The sequence below is a fragment of the Cherax quadricarinatus genome, chromosome 69, assembly GCF_038502225.1.
Source record: "Cherax quadricarinatus isolate ZL_2023a chromosome 69, ASM3850222v1, whole genome shotgun sequence".
Lineage (NCBI taxonomy): Eukaryota > Metazoa > Arthropoda > Malacostraca > Decapoda > Parastacidae > Cherax > Cherax quadricarinatus.
Genome location: NC_091360.1, coordinates 7740398 through 7755104, shown reverse-complemented (window position 1 = coordinate 7755104; position 14707 = coordinate 7740398).

The window sequence follows — 14707 nt, the reverse complement described above, 5'->3', positions numbered from 1 at the left end:
TCACCAGAACCTTGATTAATTCTTCCGGGAAATAACAAAGTCCCAGTAAATGCTATAAATCTCGTATTGTGTCTAATAAAACATGGCTGGTTAACAGATAGATAAGCAGACTGAAAGGAAGTTATGTACAAGGGATGACAAGCAGATACAGCTATCCTTGCTGACAGATAGGCAGACAGACAGCCAGACAACCTTGCTAACAGATATGCAGACAGCCAGGCAATCTTCCTGACAGACAGATATTCTTACTGGCATATAGGCAACCTTCCTGACACACAGCCAGGCTGCCTTCCTGACACACAGCAAGGCAATCTTCCTGACACACAGCAAGGCAATCTTCCTGACACACAGCCAGGCAATCTTCCTGACACAGCCAGGCAACCTTCCTGACACAGCCAGGCAACCTTCCTGACACACAGCTAGGCTGCCTTCCTGACACACTGCCAGGCTGCCTTCCTGACACACAGCCAGGCAATCTTCCTGACACACGGCCAGGCAACCTTCCTGACACAGCCAGGCAACCTTTCTGACACACAGCCAGACAACCTTCCTAACACAGCCAGGCAACCTTCCTGACGCAGAGCCAGGCAGCCTTCCTGACACAGCCAGGAAGCCTTCCTCACACACAGCCAGGAAGCCTTCCTCACACACAGCCAGGCAGACTTCCTGACACACAGCCAGGCGGCCTTCCTGACACACAGTCATGCAGCCTACCTGACAGACGGACAGACAGCCAGGCAACCTTCTTGACAGACAGGAAGACAGACAGTCAAGAAAGTGTCACTGGAGCAAGAGTTTATGGTCGCTTCCTGTCTCCTGAGTGAACCATCCGTCCCTTGAGATGATCTTACCTGGCAAGCAAGACACAAGCAATTTTTGTATTGTTTAAAAATGTGTTAGGAGGGAAGGATCATACGTTATTGCATCGTTGAACTTGCACGATGATCACTGACGGGTAAAATAAGGTAGCATTGAACCAGCTGGGTGTGTATAATGGATAGTGGGACCTCTGACTCGAATATATATCATGGTGGGACAACTGACTCGAATATTAATCATGGTGTAACAACTGACTCGAATATTAATCATGGTGGGACCTTTGACTCGAATATTAATCATGGTGGGACCCCTGACTTGAATATTAATCATGGTGGGACCTCTGACTCACATGTTAATCATGGTGGGACCCATGATTCACTGATCATGGTGGGACCTCCTGACTTGCATGCTAATCATGGTGGGACCTCCTGACGTGCATGCTAATCATGGTGAAATTCCTGACTCACTAATCATGGTGGGACCTTGACTCACTAATCATAGTGGGACCCTTTACTCACATGCAAATCGTGGTGGGACTCCCTGACTCACATGCTAATCATGGTGGGACCCTTGACTCACATGCTAATCATGGTGGGATCCTTGACTCACATGCTAATCATGGTGGGACCCTTGACTCACATGCTAATCATGGTGGGACCCCTGACTCACATGCTAATCATGGTGGGACTCCCTGACTCACATACTAATCATGGTGGGACCCCTGAATCACTGATCATGGTGGAACCCCCTGACTCACATGCTAATCATGGTGAGACTCCCTGACTCACATGCTAATCATGGTGGGACTTCTTCACTCACGTGATGTTCATGGTGGGACCCCTGACTCACATCTCTCTAAACCTCACACATGTGCAATACTTGATCTAGGGATTAGAACCTCCTTAAGAAATTAGAACCTTTTCATGGTTTAGAACCTCCTTCAGGGTTTAGAACCTCCTTCAAGGTTTAGAACCTTCAGGGATTAGAACCCCCTTCAGAGTTTAGAACCTCCTTCAATGATTAGAACCTTCAGGGTTTAGAACCTCCTTTACGTATTAGAACCTTTTTCAAGGTTTAGATCCTCCTTCAAGGTTTAGAACCTTCAGGGATTAGAACTTCCTTTACGTATTAGAACCTTTTTCAAGGTTTAGATCCTCCTTCAAGGTTTAGAACCTTCAGGGATTAGAACTTCCTTCAGGTTTAGAACCTTCTTCAAGATTTAGAACCTCCTTCAAGGTTTAGAACCTCCTTCAATAATTAGAACCTTTTCATGGCCTAGAACCTCCTTCAAGGTTTAGAACCTTCAGGGATTAGAACCTCCTTCAGAGTTTAGAACCTCCTTCAAAGATTAGAACCTTCAGGGCTTAGAACCTCCTTCACGGATTAGAACCTTTTTCAGGGTTTAGATCCTCTTTCAAGGTTTGGAACCTTCAGGGATTAAAACGTCCTTCAGGTTTAGAACCTTCTTCAAGGTTTAGAACCTCCTTCAAGGTCTGGAACCTCCTAAGATCAGGGGTTTAGAACCTCTATCAAGGATTAGAACCTTCTTCAGGGATTACAACTTCCTTGAGGGTTTAGAACCTCCTTCAATGTAAGAGAATCTCAATGCTGCCTCATTCACTTGTGGGCCATCTTTTTGATGGCCTGGTTCATAGAAAGGCACGTTGGTATTTCTCCTACCACCACTACCACCATTACCACCATCACCACCACCACCACCACCACCACCACCACCATCACCACCATCGCCACCATCACCACCATCACCACCACCACCATCACCACCACCATCACCACCATCACCACCATCACCACCACCACCACCATCACCACCATTACCACAATTACTACCAGCATTACCATCATTATTGCCACTATTACCACCATCATTACCACCACCAACACTAACACCACCATCATTACCACCACCAACACTAACACCACCATCATTACCACCACTATTATCATCATCACCACCACTAACACCACCACCACCACCAAATCCATCTTATGGATGGATGGATGGTATTAAATCCATCTTATGGATTTGGTACCAAGGATTTGGTATCATACACGAAAAACTATCAAAACTATTTGAAGTGCTGAAGGAATTCATACCTCAACAATGAAATGAAACTACGAGGCAAAGGATGCAACAAGAAAGTATATCAAGATTTTGTTTGCAATCAAAAGTGTATCAGAATAGGACAAACTACGCACTAGCGTTATAAGCATGAAGACAGTGCAGACAATTAGGAACCAGCTGATTCAGCACTTAGCAAGAATATAGTTCAAATGAATTTAAATAATCTTTAATTCTACTAGTACATGATAAACTTATACAGTCCATAGCTGACATAGATGGTTATGCGGAGCATTTCAGGGAATTAAGTCAATTTTGTCCCCAGGATGATACCCACACGAGTCGACTAACATCCAGGTACCAATCTACTGCTAGGTGAACATGGACAGTAGGTGTCATAAGGAAACACGTCCTAATGTGTTCACCCGTACCAGCTGAGTGAGCTAGCAGTCAAACTACAGGAAGCTACAGATTCTTGATGTTTGTTCAGCAACTGCATCAAGACGATCACCTGTCAGCACGTTAATAATAGTTGTAGTGGTAGAAGTAGATGGTTTAGTCTTAGCAGATGCGGTATTAATTAATCATAAGTAGAAGACCTGACATGTTCTTTGAGTTGCAGTAGAGAAACGCAAGTAGTTGAGATACAACCAACACTTACAGAGTGGAGAGGGATGTAACCCACGCATGTCATCCATTTCCACCTCTTCTCTAAAGTCCATGACATTTTTTCGGTATGGTATTGTATGGTATATTTCTTACATTGCTTTCATGCCGGCAGTGGCCAGAGTAGAGAGGTGGGGAGAGAGCCTTCTGCTTTGCTATCCTTGGCTCTCACACCTAGATAATAAACAATAGTCCTTAATTCGGACAAAAGAAGATAGTTCTTAGTAGACAGTATTGGTGTGGACTCCCAGGTCTACTGTTATGTCTTTCCCATGTACCACTACTACTACTACTACTACTACTACTACTACTACTACTACTACTACTACTACTACTACTACTACTACTACTACTACTACTACTACTACAACTACTACTACAACTACTACTACCACCATATACACTACCACTGTCCACACAACAATTTTATCACGTTATGTGACTTCTTTATTTAGTAAAACATTTGTCCCAACTCCTGTCCTCCTTCTTGTACTCCCACTACAATCAACTCCTGTCCTCCTTCTTGTACTCCCACTACAATCAACTCCTGTCCTCCTTCTTGTACTCCAACTACAATCAACTCCTGTCCTCCTTCTTGCACTCCCACTACAATCAACTCCTGTGCTCCTTCTTGTACTCCCACTACAATCAACTCCTGTGCTCCTTCTTGTACTCCCACTACAATCAACTCCTGTCCACCTTCTTGTACTCCCACTACAATCAACTCCTGTCCTCCTTCTTGTACTCCCACTACAAACAACTCCTGTGCTCCTTCTTGTACTCCCACTACAATCAACTCTTGTCCTCCTTCTTGTACTCCCGCTACAATCAACTCCTGTCCTCCTTCTTGTACTCCCACTACAATCAACTCTTGTCCTCCTTCTTGTACTCCCACTACAATCAACTCCTGTCCTCCTTATTGTACTCCCACTACAATCAACTCCTGTCCTCCTTCTTGTACTCCAACTACAATCAACTCCTGTCCTCATTCTTGTACTCCCACTACAATCAACTCCTGTCCTCCTTCTTGTACTCCAACTACAATTAACTCCTGTCCTCCTTCTTGTACTCCCACTACAATCAACTCCTGTCCTCCTTCTTGTACTCCCACTACAATCAACTCCTGTCCTCCTTCTTGTACTCCCACTACAATCAACTCCTGTCCTCCTTCTTGTACTCCCACTACAATCAACTCCTGTCCTCCTTCTTGTACTCCCACTACAATCAACTCCTGTCCTCCTTCTTGTACTCCCACTACAATCAACTCCTGTCCTCCTTCTTGTACTCCCACTACAATCAACTCCTGTCCTCCTTCTTGTACTCCCACTACAATCAACTCCTGTCCTCCTTCTTCTACTCCCACTACAATCAACTCCTGTCCTCCTTCTTTTACTCCCACTACAATCAACTCCTGTCCTCCTGACTCACGAAATCGTAATGAGACGATTGCAAACAAACCATACCCCGGCCGGGATTGAACCCGCGACGGGCTGGAGTTTTGAGACTCTATGACCGCGGGTTCAATCCCGGCCGGGGTATGGTTTGGTCCTGTCCTCATTCTTGTACTCCCACTACAATCAACTCCTGTCCTCCTTATTGTACTCCCACTACAATCAACTCCTGTCCTCCTTCTTGTACTCCCACTACAATCAACTCCTGTCCTCCTTCTTGTACTCCGACTACAATCAACTCCTGTCCTCCTTCTTGTACTCCCACTACAATCAACTCCTGCCCTCCATCTTGTACTCCCACTACAATCAACTCCTGTCCTCCTTCTTGCACTCCCACTACAATCAACTCCTGTCCTCCTTCTTGTACTCCCACTACAATCAACTCCTGTCCTCCTTCTTGTACTCCCACTACAATCAACTCCTGTCCTCCTTCTTTTACTCCCACTATAATCAACTCCTGTCCTCCTAGTTGTACTCCCACCATAATCAACTCCTGTCATCCTCGTTGTACTCCCACTACAATCAACTCCTGTCCTCCTTCTTGTACTCCCACTACAATCAACTCCTGTCCTCCTTCTTGTACTCCCACTACAATCAACTCCTGTCCTCCTTCTTGTACTCCCACTACAATCAACTCTTGTCCTCCTTCTTGTACTCCCACTACAATCAACTCCTGTCCTCCTTCTTGTACTCCCACTACAATCAACTTATGTCCTCGTTCTTGTACTCCCACTACAATCAACTCCTGTCCTCCTTCTTGTACTCCAACTACAATCAACTCCTGTCCTTTTTCTTGTACTCCCACTACAATCAACTCTTGTCCTCCTTCTTGTACTCCCACTACAATCAACTCCTGTCCTCCTTCTTATACTCCCACTACAATCAACTCCTGTCCTCCTTCTTGTACTCCCACTACAATCAACTCTTGTCCTCCTTCTTGTACTCCCACTGCAATCAACTCCTGTCCTCCTTCTTGTACTCCCACTACAATCAACTCCTGTCCTCCTTCTTTTACTCCCACTACAATCAACTCCTGTCCTCTTCGTTGTACTCCCACTACAATCAACTCCTGTCCTCCTTCTTGTACTCCCACTACAATCAACTCCTGTCCTCCTTCTTGTACTCCCACTACAATCAACTCCTGTCCTCCTTCTTGTACTCCCACTACAATCAACTCCTGTCCTCCTTTTTGTACTCCCACTATAACCAACTCCTGTCCTCCTCGTTGTACTCCCACTATAATCAACTCCTGTCCTCCTCGTTGTACTCCCACTAAACCCAACTCCTGTCCTCCTCGTTGTACTCCCACTATAACCAACTCCTGTCCTCCTCGTTGTACTCCCACTACAATCAACTCCTGTCGTCCTCGTTGTACTCCCACTACAATGAACCCCTGTCCTAATCGTTGTACTCCCACTACAATCAACTCCTGTCCTCCTCGTTGTACTCCCACTGCAATCAACTCCTGTCCTCCTCGTTGTACTCCCACTATAACCAACTCCTGTCCTCTTCGTTGTACTCCCACTACAATCAACTCCTGTCCTTCTCTTTGTACTCCCACTATAACCAACTCCTGTCCTCCTCGTTGTACTCCCACTATAATCAACTCCTGTCCTCCTCGTTGTACTCCCACTAAAACCAACTCCTGTCCTCCTCGTTGAACTCCCACTATAATCAACTCCTGTCCTCCTCGTTGTACTCCCACTATAATCAACTCCTGTCCTCCTCGTTGTACTCCCACTATAATCAACTCCTGTCCTCCTCGTTGTACTCCCACTAAAACCAACTCCTGTCCTCCTCGTTGTACTCCCACTATAATCAACTCCTGTCCTCCTCGTTGTACTCCCACTAGAACCAACTCCTGTCCTCCTCGTTGTAATCCCACTATAATCAACTCCTGTCCTCCTCGTTGTACTCCCACTAAACCCAACTCCTGTCCTCCTCGTTGTACTCCCACTACAATCAACCCCTGTCCTCCTCGTTGTACTCCCACTACAATCAACTCCTGTCCTCCTCGTTGTACTCCCACTGCAATCAACTCCTGTCCTACTCGTTGTACTCCCACTATAACCAACTCCTGTCCTCTTCGTTGTACTCCCACTACAATCAACTCCTGTCCTTCTCGTTGTACTCCCACTATAACCAACTCCTGTCCTCCTCGTTGTACTCCCACTAAAACCAACTCCTGTCCTCCTCGTTGTTCTCCCACTATAATCAACTCCTGTCCTCCTCGTTGTACTCCCACTATAATCAACTCCTGTCCTCCTCGTTGTACTCCCACTATAATCAACTCCTTTCCTCCTCGTTGTACTCCCACTATAATCAACTCCTGTCCTCCTCGTTGTACTCCCACTAAAACCAACTCCTGTCCTCCTCGTTGTACTCCCACTATAATCAACTCCTGTCCTCCTCGTTGTACTCCCACTAGAACCAACTCCTGTCCTCCTCGTTGTACTCCCACTATAATCAACTCCTGTCCTCCTCGTTGTACTCCCACTATAATCAACTCCTGTCCTCCTCGTTGTACTCCCACTATAATCAACTCCTGTCCTCCTCGTTGTACTCCCACTATAATCAACTCCTGTCCTCCTCGTTGTACTCCCACTATAATCAACTCCTGTCCTCCTCGTTGTACACCCACCATAATCAACTCCTGTCCTCCTCGTTGTACTCCCACTATAATCAACTCCTCTCCTCCTCGTTGTACTCCCACTATAATCAACTCCTGTCCTCCTCGTTGTACTCCCACTATAATCAACTCCTGTCCTCCTCGTTGTACTCCCACTATAATCAACTCCTGTCCTCCTCGTTGTACTCCCACTATAATCAACTCCTGTCCTCCTCGTTGTAATCCCACTATAATCAACTCCTGTGCTCCTTCTTGTACTCCCACTACAATCAACTCTTGTCCTCCTTCTTGTACTCGCGCTACAATCAACTCCTGTCCTCCTTCTTGTACTCCCACTACAATCAACTCCTGTCCTCCTTCTTGTACTCCCACTACAATCAACTCCTGTGCTCCATCTTGTACTCCCACTACAATCAACTCTTGTCCTCCTTCTTGTACTCCCACTACAATCAACTCCTGTCCTCCTTCTTGTACTCCCACTACAATCAACTCCTGTCCTCGTTCTTGTACTCCCACTACAATCAACTCCTGTCCTCCTTCTTGTACTCCAACTACAATCAACTCCTGTCCTTTTTCTTGTACTCCCACTACAATCAACTCTTGTCCTCCTTCTTGTACTCCCACTACAATCAACTCCTGTCCTCCTTCTTATACTCCCACTACAATCAACTCCTGTCCTCCTTCTTGTACTCCCACTACAATCAACTCTTGTCCTCCTTCTTGTAGTCCCACTGCAATCAACTCCTGTCCTCCTTCTTGTACTCCCACTACAATCAACTCCTGTCCTCCTTCTTTTACTCCCACTACAATCAACTCCTGTCCTCTTCGTTGTACTCCCACTACAATCAACTCCTGTCCTCCTTCTTGTACTCCCACTACAATCAACTCCTGTCCTCCTTCTTGTACTCCCACTACAATCAACTCCTGTCCTCCTTCTTGTACTCCCACTACAATCAACTCCTGTCCTCCTTCTTGTACTCCCACTATAACCAACTCCTGTCCTCCTCGTTGTACTCCCACTATAATCAACTCCTGTCCTCCTCGTTGTACTCCCACTAAACCCAACTCCTGTCCTCCTCGTTGTACTCCCACTATAACCAACTCCTGTCCTCCTCGTTGTACTCCCACTACAATCAACTCCTGTCGTCCTCGTTGTACTCCCACTACAATGAACCCCTGTCCTCCTCGTTGTACTCCCACTACAATCAACTCCTGTCCTCCTCGTTGTACTCCCACTGCAATCAACTCCTGTCCTCCTCGTTGTACTCCCACTATAACCAACTCCTGTCCTCTTCGTTGTACTCCCACTACAATCAACTCCTGTCCTTCTCTTTGTACTCCCACTATAACCAACTCCTGTCCTCCTCGTTGTACTCCCACTATAATCAACTCCTGTCCTCCTCGTTGTACTCCCACTAAAACCAACTCCTGTCCTCCTCGTTGAACTCCCACTATAATCAACTCCTGTCCTCCTCGTTGTACTCCCACTATAATCAACTCCTGTCCTCCTCGTTGTACTCCCACTATAATCAACTCCTGTCCTCCTCGTTGTACTCCCACTAAAACCAACTCCTGTCCTCCTCGTTGTACTCCCACTATAATCAACTCCTGTCCTCCTCGTTGTACTCCCACTAGAACCAACTCCTGTCCTCCTCGTTGTAATCCCACTATAATCAACTCCTGTCCTCCTCGTTGTACTCCCACTAAACCCAACTCCTGTCCTCCTCGTTGTACTCCCACTGCAATCAACTCCTGTCCTCCTCGTTGTACTCCCACTACAATCAACTCCTGTCGTCCTCGTTGTACTCCCACTACAATCAACCCCTGTCCTCCTCGTTGTACTCCCACTACAATCAACTCCTGTCCTCCTCGTTGTACTCCCACTGCAATCAACTCATGTCCTACTCGTTGTACTCCCACTATAACCAACTCCTGTCCTCTTCGTTGTACTCCCACTACAATCAACTCCTGTCCTTCTCGTTGTACTCCCACTATAACCAACTCCTGTCCTCCTCGTTGTACTCCCACTAAAACCAACTCCTGTCCTCCTCGTTGTACTCCCACTATAATCAACTCCTGTCCTCCTCGTTGTACTCCCACTATAATCAACTCCTGTTCTCCTCGTTGTACTCCCACTATAATCAACTCCTTTCCTCCTCGTTGTACTCCCACTATAATCAACTCCTGTCCTCCTCGTTGTACTCCCACTAAAACCAACTCCTGTCCTCCTCGTTGTACTCCCACTATAATCAACTCCTGTCCGCCTCGTTGTACTCCCACTAGAACCAACTCCTGTCCTCCTCGTTGTACTCCCACTATAATCAACTCCTGTCCTCCTCGTTGTACTCCCACTATAATCAACTCCTGTCCTCCTCGTTGTACTCCCACTATAATCAACTCCTGTCCTCCTCGTTGTACTCCCACTATAATCAACTCCTGTCCTCCTCGTTGTACTCCCACTATAATCAACTCCTGTCCTCCTCGTTGTACACCCACTATAATCAACTCCTGTCCTCCTCGTTGTACTCCCACTATAATCAACTCCTCTCCTCCTCGTTGTACTCCCACTATAATCAACTCCTGTCCTCCTCGTTGTACTCACACTATAATCAACTCCTGTCCTCCTCGTTGTACTCCCACTATAATCAACTCCTGTCCTCCTCGTTGTACTCCCACTATAATCAACTCCTGTCCTCCTCGTTGTAATCCCACTATAATCAACTCCTGTGCTCCTTCTTGTACTCCCACTACAATCAACTCTTGTCCTCCTTCTTGTACTCGCGCTACAATCAACTCCTGTCCTCCTTCTTGTACTCCCACTACAATCAACTCCTGTCCTCCTTCTTGTACTCCCACTACAATCAACTCCTGTGCTCCATCTTGTACTCCCACTACAATCAACTCTTGTCCTCCTTCTTGTACTCCCGCTACAATCAACTCCTGTCCTCCTTCTTGTACTCCCACTACAATCAACTCTTGTCCTCCTTCTTGTACTCCCACTACAATCAACTCCTGTCCTCCTTATTGTACTCCCACTACAATCAACTCCTGTCCTCCTTCTTGTACTCCCACTACAATCAACTCCTGTCCTCCTTATTGTACTCCCACTACAATCAACTCCTGTCCTCCTTCTTGTACTCCCACTACAATCAACTCCTGTCCTCCTTCTTGTACTCCAACTACAATCAACTCCTGTCCTCCTTCTTGTACTCCCACTACAATCAACTCCTGTCTTCCTTCTTGTACTCCCACTACAATCAACTCCTGTCCTCCTTCTTGTACTCCCACTACAATCAACTCCTGTCCTCCTTCTTGTACTCCCTCTACAATCAACTCCTGTCCTCCTTCTTGTACTCCCACTACAATCAACTCCTGTCCTCCTTCTTGTACTCCCACTACAATCAACTCCTGTCCTCCTTCTTGTACTCCCACTACAATCAACTCCTATCCTCCTTCTTGTACTCCCACTACAATCAACTCTTGTCCTCCTTCTTGTACTCCCACTACAATCAACTCCTGTCCTCCTTCTTGTACTCCCACTACAATCAACTCCTGTCCTCCTTCTTGCACTCCCACTACAATCAACTCCTGTCCTCCTTCTTGTACTCCCACTACAATCAACTCCTGTCCTCATTCTTGTACTCCCACTACAATCAACTCCTGTCCTCCTTCTTGTACTCCAACTACAATTAACTCCTGTCCTCCTTCTTTTACTACCACTACAATCAACTCCTGTCCTCCTTCTTGTACTCCCACTACAATCAACTCCTGTCCTCCTTCTTGTACTCCCACTACAATCAACTCCTGTCCTCCTTCTTGTACTCCCACTACAATCAACTCCTGTCCTCCTTCTTGTACTCCCACTACAATCAACTACTGTCCTCCTTCTTGTACTCCCACTACAATCAACTCCTGTCCTCCTTCTTGTACTCCCACTACAATCAACTCCTGTCCTCCTTCTTCTACTCCCACTACAATCAACTCCTGTCCTCCTTCTTTTACTCCCACTACAATCAACTCCTGTCCTCCTGACTCACGAAATCGTAATGAGACGATTGCAAACAAACCATACCCCGGCCGGGATTGAACCCGCGACGGGCTGGAGTTTTGAGACTCTATGACCGCGGGTTCAATCCCGGCCGGGGTATGGTTTGGTCCTGTCCTCATTCTTGTACTCCCACTACATTCAACTCCTGTCCTCCTTATTGTACTCCCACTACAATCAACTCCTGTCCTCCTTCTTGTACTCCCACTACAATCAACTCCTGTCCTCCTTCTTGTACTCCCACTACAATCAACTCCTGTCCTCCTTCTTGTACTCCCACTACAATCAACTCCTGTCCTCCTTCTTGTACTCCCACTACAATCAACTCCTGTCCTCCTTCTTGCACTCCCACTACAATCAACTCCTGTCCTCCTTCTTGAACTCCCACTACAATCAACTCCTGTCCTCCTTCTTTTACTCCCACTACAATCAACTCCTGTCCTCCTTCTTTTACTCCCACTATAATCAACTCCTGTCCTCCTAGTTGTACTCCCACTATAATCAACTCTTGTCATCCTCGTTGTACTCCCACTACAATCAACTCCTGTCCTCCTTCTTGTACTCCCACTACAATCAACTCCTGTCCTCCTTCTTGTACTCCCACTACAATCAACTCCTGTCCTCCTTCTTGTACTCCCACTACAATCAACTCTTGTCCTCCTTCTTGTACTCCCACTACAATCAACTCCTGTCCTCCTTCTTGTACTCCCACTACAATCAACTCCTGTCCTCGTTCTTGTACTCCCACTACAACCAACTCCTGTCCTCCTTCTTGTACTCCAACTACAATCAACTCCTGTCCTTTTTCTTGTACTCCCACTACAATCAACTCTTGTCCTCCTTCTTGTACTCCCACTACAATCAACTCCTGTCCTCCTTCTTATACTCCCACTACAATCAACTCCTGTCCTCCTTCTTGTACTCCCACTACAATCAACTCTTGTCCTCCTTCTTGTACTCCAACTGCAATCAACTCCTGTCCTCCTTCTTGTACTCCCACTACAATCAACTCCTGTCCTCCTTCTTTTACTCCCACTACAATCAACTCCTGTCCTCTTCGTTGTACTCCCACTACAATCAACTCCTGTCCTCCTTCTTGTACTCCCACTACAATCAACTCCTGTCCTCCTTCTTGTACTCCCACTACAATCAACTCCTGTCCTCCTTCTTGTACTCCCACTACAATCAACTCCTGTCCTCCTTCTTGTACTCCCACTATAACCAACTCCTGTCCTCGTTGTACTCCCACTATAATCAACTCCTGTCCTCCTCGTTGTACTCCCACTAAACCCAACTCCTGTCCTCCTCGTTGTACTCCCACTATAACCAACTCCTGTCCTCCTCGTTGTACTCCCACTACAATCAACCCCTGTCCTCCTCGTTGTACTCCCACTACAATCAACTCCTGTCCTCCTCGTTGTACTCCCACTGCAATCAACTCCTGTCCTCCTCGTTGTACTCCCACTATAACCAACTCCTGTCCTCTTCGTTGTACTCCCACTACAATCAACTCCTGTCCTTCTCTTTGTACTCCCACTATAACCAACTCCTGTCCTCCTCGTTGTACTCCCACTATAATCAACTCCTGTCCTCCTCGTTGTACTCCCACTAAAACCAACTTCTGTCCTCCTCGTTGTACTCCCACTATAATCAACTCCTGTCCTCCTCGTTGTACTCCCACTATAATCAACTCCTGTTCTCCTCGTTGTACTCCCACTATAATCAACTCCTGTCCTCCTCGTTGTACTCCCACTAAAACCAACTCCTGTCCTCCTCGTTGTACTCCCACTATAATCAACTCCTGTCCTCCTCGTTGTACTCCCACTAGAACCAACTCCTGTCCTCCTCGTTGTACTCCCACTATAATCAACTCCTGTCCTCCTCGTTGTACTCCCACTAAACCCAACTCCTGTCCTCCTCATTGTACTCCCACTGCAATCAACTCCTGTCCTCCTCGTTGTACTCCCACTACAATAAACTCCTGTCCTCCTCGTTGTACTCCCACTACAATCAACTCCTGTCCTCCTCGTTGTACTCCCACTGCAATCAACTCCTGTCCTCCTCGTTGTACTCCCACTATAACCAACTCCTGTCCTCTTCGTTGTACTCCCACTACAATCAACTCCTGTCCTTCTCGTTGTACTCCCACTATAACCAACTCCTGTCCTCCTCGTTCTACTCCCACTAAAACCAACTCCTGTCCTCCTCGTTGTACTCCCACTATAATCAACTCCTGTCCTCCTCGTTGTACTCCCACTATAATCAACTCCTGTCCTCCTCGTTGTACTCCCACTATAATCAACTCCTGTCCTCCTCGTTGTACTCCCACTATAATCAACTCCTGTCCTCCTCGTTGTACTCCCACTAAAACCAACTCCTGTCCTCCTCGTTGTACTCCCACTATAATCAACTCCTGTCCTCCTCGTTGTACTCCCACTAGAACCAACTCCTGTCCTCCTCGTTGTACTCCCACTATAATCAACTCCTGTCCTCCTCGTTGTACTCCCACTATAATCAACTCCTGTCCTCCTCGTTGTACTCCCACTATAATCAACTTTTGTCCTCCTCGTTGTACTCCCACTATAATCAACTCCTGTCCTCCTCGTTGTACTCCCACTATAATCAACTCCTGTCCTCCTCGTTGTACTCCCACTATAATCAACTCCTGTCCTCCTCGTTGTACTCCCACTATAATCAACTCCTGTCCTCCTCGTTGTACTCCCACTATAATCAACTCCTGTCCTACTCGTTGTACTCCCACTATAATCAACTCCTGTCCTCCTCGTTGTAATCCCAATATAATCAACTCCTGTCCTCCTCGTTGTACTCCCACTATAATCAACTCCTGTCCTCCTCGTTGTAATCCCACTATAATCAACTCCTGTCCTCCTCGTTGTACTCCCACTAAAACCAACTCCTGTCCTCCTCGTTGTACTCCCACTAGAACCAACTCCTGTCCTCCACGTTTTACTCCCACTATAATAAACTCCTGTTCTCCTCATTGAACTCCCACT